At 39.4% G+C, this 5,567-nt stretch overlaps 1 long non-coding RNA gene across 1 annotated transcript; it reads left to right on the forward strand.

The window, feature by feature from the left end:
• Nucleotides 1–202: 202 nt before the first annotated feature.
• On the forward strand, nucleotides 203–5,544 carry LOC129692661 (uncharacterized). The gene is made up of 3 exons (XR_008722749.1): nucleotides 203–300; nucleotides 3,037–3,113; nucleotides 5,161–5,544. It is a non-coding gene; the product is annotated as an uncharacterized LOC129692661 (long non-coding RNA).
• The last annotated feature ends 23 nt before the right edge of the window (nucleotides 5,545–5,567 follow it).

The raw sequence follows: 5,567 nt of genomic DNA on the forward strand, positions 1-5,567 counted from the left end.
GTGTAAGACAGTGGGCAGATGGCAAATCATTTAGGACACATTAATAGTGAGGCTCAGGCTGAGCTGAAGGCTATGGAAAATGCAGGGGTTTTCTGCCTGTTGGTCCTTGATACATGCCTAGAGTGACTGGCTGAAAAGTCAGTGGGGGCTGTCACTATTATAATATGAGTTTCTGCCTCTCTGTGTGTTCTAGGAGAAGACATCTGTGCTCGTTATCTTTAGTCAACTTGATACAGACCAGAGTCACCTGGGAACAAGGTGTGTCAATTCAAGACTTATCTCGACCAGACTGGACTGTGGGTATGTCTGTGGGGCATTTTCTTGATCAATGATTGAACTAGGACATCCCAGCCCACTCTGAGTAGTGCCATCCCTGAGTAGGTGGTCCTAGTTTGTATAAGGTAGCAAGACGAGCAAACTGTGGAGAGCAAGTCAATAAGGAGGCTTCCTCTGGGGGCTCTTGTTTGCGTTCCTGTCCTGACCTCCCCCATTTATAGACTGTGACTGAGATGTGTAAGCCAAACAAATCTTACCTCTCCACGTTGCTTTGGGTCATGGTGTTTATCATTGCAACAAAAAGCAAACAAAGACAAAGTTGCAGCCTTTCCTCCATCTGTTGGCTCCAATAAGGCTTTGTGCCTGGTTTCTCTGATAGGATTTTAAAATGTTCATGTACCCTTATGGTCCCAATTTACTTCCGTGACTTCATATGTTGACAGATGGTGAAATTTACATGTCCAGCCTAAGCATAGTCCCTCTCCATTCTCATAATAGTCAAAAGCTGCTTGTAAAATGGAGTCTGTAAGAGCAAGAAGTCTGAGAACTCACTATTCTACACTCTATGGAGTAACTTGAGGACAAGGCAGAGTTGATCTTAATAGCTTTGTCTTTCCAGGCCCCACTCCTTGATCCCTTCCATCCATTAAACTCTTCTTTCTCTTCCCCCTTCCTACTATTTCCCCCTCTCTTTCTTTTTATTTCTTTCAAGGATAGGGTCTCTCTCTGTAGTCCAAGTTGGACTTGAACTCATGTGAATCCTACTGTTTTAGCCTAATGCTAGAATTATAGCCATGAGTAATTTTTTCAATTGTTAAAGATTTTTTTTTTCTGCTGCAATTGTCAGAGAATGATCTTGTTTTGGTTTTGTTGTTGATGTTTTTGAGGGAGTGTATGCTTTGTTACAATTATCAGCAACAGTTAAGAAGAGTACTTATTGCTATTGTAGAGGACATGGGTTCAGTTCCCAGCACCCACGCCAGGTGGTTAACAACAACCTCTAATTCCATTTCTAGGCAATATGACACATATTCTGTTCTCTAAGGGCAACTGAACATATGCAGTACAAGTGAACTTAATCAGGCCTACACTCATGTGTACATTAGATTGATTAGATACATAGAAGCGTAGATACATACATAAACAGATATAAATAGATAATGATGGTGATAATAAAGATAGATAAATAGATAATAGAAAACATTTTATAGATTGCTTCTTAAAAAGCACTAGCTTTTTTTAAGAGTAGAAGAAGACTAATCCTAATGTCTGTGTCCACTCTTTCTTTTCATGTCCTTATACCAACTTCTGAGTCTTGAGCCATCTTGACCAGCCATTTATTACACTGCCTCTGATTCTGTTCTGGAAATAGTAGTATGCTACTAATATGCATGGACACTGGGATCCCATGGAAGGGGTCAATGATTTCCAAGTCAGCAGCAGAGAAGTAGCAGCCATTGGAAAGGAGAAGTGGGCTCTGAAGTAGACATGATAGATAAAACTTCAGATACTAAGTGGAAGACGTAGACAATGGCAAGTGAAGGGGAACAACAAATTCACTCTGGAAAGACACATTCCAAGGGTGCAGTTCTAACATCAAAGTTCACTGCACCCTGAATGAGGATCAGGGCAAATCCTAGTGAGGCTGAGGAGCGATCAGAATCAGAAAGCAAGGAGACACATGAGGAACCACATGGGGAAACTACAACTTAGGACACTATGCTTGGGCAGTGCCACTGCCTGGACAAGAGCCAGAAGATCCAGGCTTCAATCTTGCTTATAGGTGAGATTCTGAACTTCAAGAAAATCAAGGTCTTTCTGGACCTAATATAGCGGAGTGAATGATTCTTATTTCGGATATCTTATACGAGAGATTGTTGATCTCATCAACATTTAGAGTCCCATGCTCTTCAATTTACTCTGATTAATCATAGGAGAAAGCAGCAGCATTTGATTTGTGAGGGATACAGATGCTCATTTTATGCTTGCCAGCTTTTCTGAGTGGTGGGGAAATGGTACTGCATCTCCTGCTGCACACCGCTTTCTTCCTTAGAAAAATGAGGCCATGACATGTGGGCAACTAATTATGACAGTTTCCTTGAATATTCTGCAAAGCAAAGGCTAAATTAGTGTTTGTAATACAACAGCCAAATTCACTTAGAGGCCAGCAGGAACCTGATAAAAATGACAGCTGTTGTAGGTGAAGAATTCTTAGTTTACCTGCTGGGTTGTACATAGCCCATCCAAGTGTCTTATGTGGACTGCCTGGGAATGTGATTGGAGCTTCTAAGGCACTCTCTGTGTGTGTGTCTCTCTCTGTCTCTCTCTCTCTCTCACACACACACACACACACATTTTTCTTTCTTTTCAAAGTCTACTAAATTTAATGAAATTTACAATTACTTATCATATAGGGACTGTTACACTATTCTTTTTGCTTTCTCTCCCCCACCCCATGTCTATCCTTTTTTTTTTTTTTTTAGTACTGCAAATTATGGTCTGTAGATCTATCTAGACAACATACACATTCTTTGTTTTCCTGTCTCAATTACTGAATGAGATCTGAATGAAATTACAACTTCTCTGCTTTTACGGTCAAGTTGTAAAACATTACTTCATGGCTTAATTTCTTGACATAATCTGAACTCCACAGTCTTTCATCATCTGCTTTAACCATGGTAGATGTAATTAGGCTCACTACCATGATCATGCTCTTTTCAACTTCTTGTTTTTGAGACATTGTCATACTTTTTACCTCAGGCTGTTCTTCACCTGGTGGTAATTATCCGGCCTCAGGCTCCCAAGTGCTGACAGGCATACTCGACTTCTTTTACTAAGTAAGTAAGTGAATAAATAAATAAATAAATAGATAGATAGATATATAAGTTGATGCTGTTTTGAGCACAGACATTTTAAGTTTAGTAGATGGTACTTGCTATTAATATTGAAGGCATTAATACTGTGTTAATTTAAATTGTATGAATTTAACTTCAGGGTAAATATGTCATAATGGTAGCATTTAAAAAAATACAAATAACATTATATAGCCTGTGAAGGTTATGTTTAGGAACATTATATACATATATGCATGTGCAATAATTAATGAAAAAAGAGGTCAAGCATTTGAAAGATAACGAGAAAGGCTACATGGGAGAGTTTGGAGGAAAGGAGCACATTATGTAATTGTATTACAATCCCCAAAAGAATGCTCCCTCAAAAAAAAAAAAGACTCTGTATCCAGTCTCACAGTCACAAAACTATTATGTACAGCACTTTAATCAATAAAAACTTAGATAATTAAAAAAGCCCAATTATAGAGTAATAAGGGAAACATTTTATTTTTCTCAAGTAATAAGGTTTATAACAGCATTCTTTTTATTGTCTTCTCTCTCTCTCTCTGTTTCTCTCTCTGTCTCTCTCTGTATGTGTGTTTGTGCACTGTTCTAGGAACCTGCATATACCAGACAAGAGCTGTACCACAGAGCTACATCTTCAGTCCTCTTTTAATTTTTATTTTGTGTTTGCTTTGTTCTTTGAGACAAAACTTCACATATCCCAGGGTGACCTCGAACTAGCTTTAATTTTTTGAAGAGGAGTATAGTCTTGAACTCCTGATCCTCTTCCTTGTGTCCACTTTGCAAGAGTATAATTGAGTACCACAACACTACCAGCATCTAACTAAGGTTAACAAAAAACAAAAACAAAAACAGAAACTTTGCAGGCATATTGTTGTTACCGAATTCTAGTTATTCCTGTCATGTTGCATAAATATTCTCCTAAGATTTCCACTGGCATGCACCAGCATTGCCACCTTTGTAGTTTAGGCAGCCATTCTTATCAACAATATTACAAGGACTTACTGGTCTGCTGGACTCCATGTTTTGTGCACCAAAAAACCAACCTTTACCTAGTTTCACTGTTACTACCTTCATCATCACAGCTGCAACAGCTTGAAATTGTATGTATATATTACATACACACATATATGTAAACATAAATATAAATATATTATCTAGTTTTGTTAAGATACAAATGTCTTAAGTGTTAAGCCTCTTGAAAATTGGATCACATCTTTCTGGTCCCTTGCTTCATTTTTTCTTTATTATCACGGAAGTTTCATTCTGATTTATTTACTACTCACTTCATGGTTAATTTCACAGTAGTAAAGTAACAGGTTTGTTACTATCTCAACCTCTTGACATTGGTTTGGTTTGCCGTGTACCCTAACATGTGGTCAGCTTGGTAATGTTCTGTACCACTTGAGAACATTATATGCCATACAGTTATAGCTCCAGTATCTCCCTGTACCAGTAACCAGTTTGTTATTAGAGTTATCAGTTATTTTCTATATGTTCAAGACAGTTCTCATCTACTTCTGCATTAGATACTAAGAGGTGTGTTAAAATATTCAACTGTGGAGCTCCTGTCCCCTCCAGGTCTGTCTCCCCCTTCTTCCTTAAGATTCCCTGCACTCTGCCAAAGTTTGGCTATGAGCCTCAGCATCTGCTTGATACCCTGCTGGGTAGAATCTTTCAGAGACCCTCTGTGGTAAGCTCCTGTCCTGTTCCTTGTCTTCTCTCACTTCCAATGTTTATCCTGTTTGCACTTCTGAGTGAGGATTAAGCATCTTCCCCAGGATCCTCCTTCTTATTAAGTTTCTTTAGGAGTTTAGATATTAGTATGTTTATCCTGTATTATATGGCTAATATCTACTTACAAGTGAGTATATACTTTGTGCGTCTTTCTGCTTCTGGATTACCTCACTCAAGGTGATGTATTCTATTTCCGTCCATTTGCCTGCAAATTTCATAATTTCCTTGTTTTTAATAGCTTAATAGTATTCCATTGTGTAAACGTACTGTAATTTCTGTATCCATTCCTCAGTTGAGGGACATCTAAGATTCTGGACTCAGGGGACCCTGCAGAGACTGATGAATCAACCAAGGACCACACATGGAGAAGACAGAGACCCCCTGCTCAGATGTAGCCATGGGCAGTTCAGTCTCCATGGCGGTTCTCTAATAAGGGAACAGGGGCAGTCTCTAGCATTAACTCGATTGCCTGCTGTTTGATCAATCCCCCTTGAAAGGTGGCTGTCGGGAGCCGCTCCCGCCATTACAAGATGGCGCCGGCTTCCTGCTTCCTGGTTCTTCTTGCCAGCATTTTCGCGCTTCTTGTCAGCATTGCTTCGCGATTTGCGCATGCGCAGCTTTATGTTGATGAGGGTTTAGGCTGCAATCCAATTGCCAGCCATATACTGATGAGGACTCGAGCAGAGCACCAATTACAGA

Source organism: Psammomys obesus, unplaced genomic scaffold (genome assembly GCF_907164565.1).
Source record: "Psammomys obesus unplaced genomic scaffold, mPsaObe1.curated_primary_1811, whole genome shotgun sequence".
NCBI classification, from domain to species: Eukaryota; Metazoa; Chordata; class Mammalia; order Rodentia; family Muridae; genus Psammomys; species Psammomys obesus.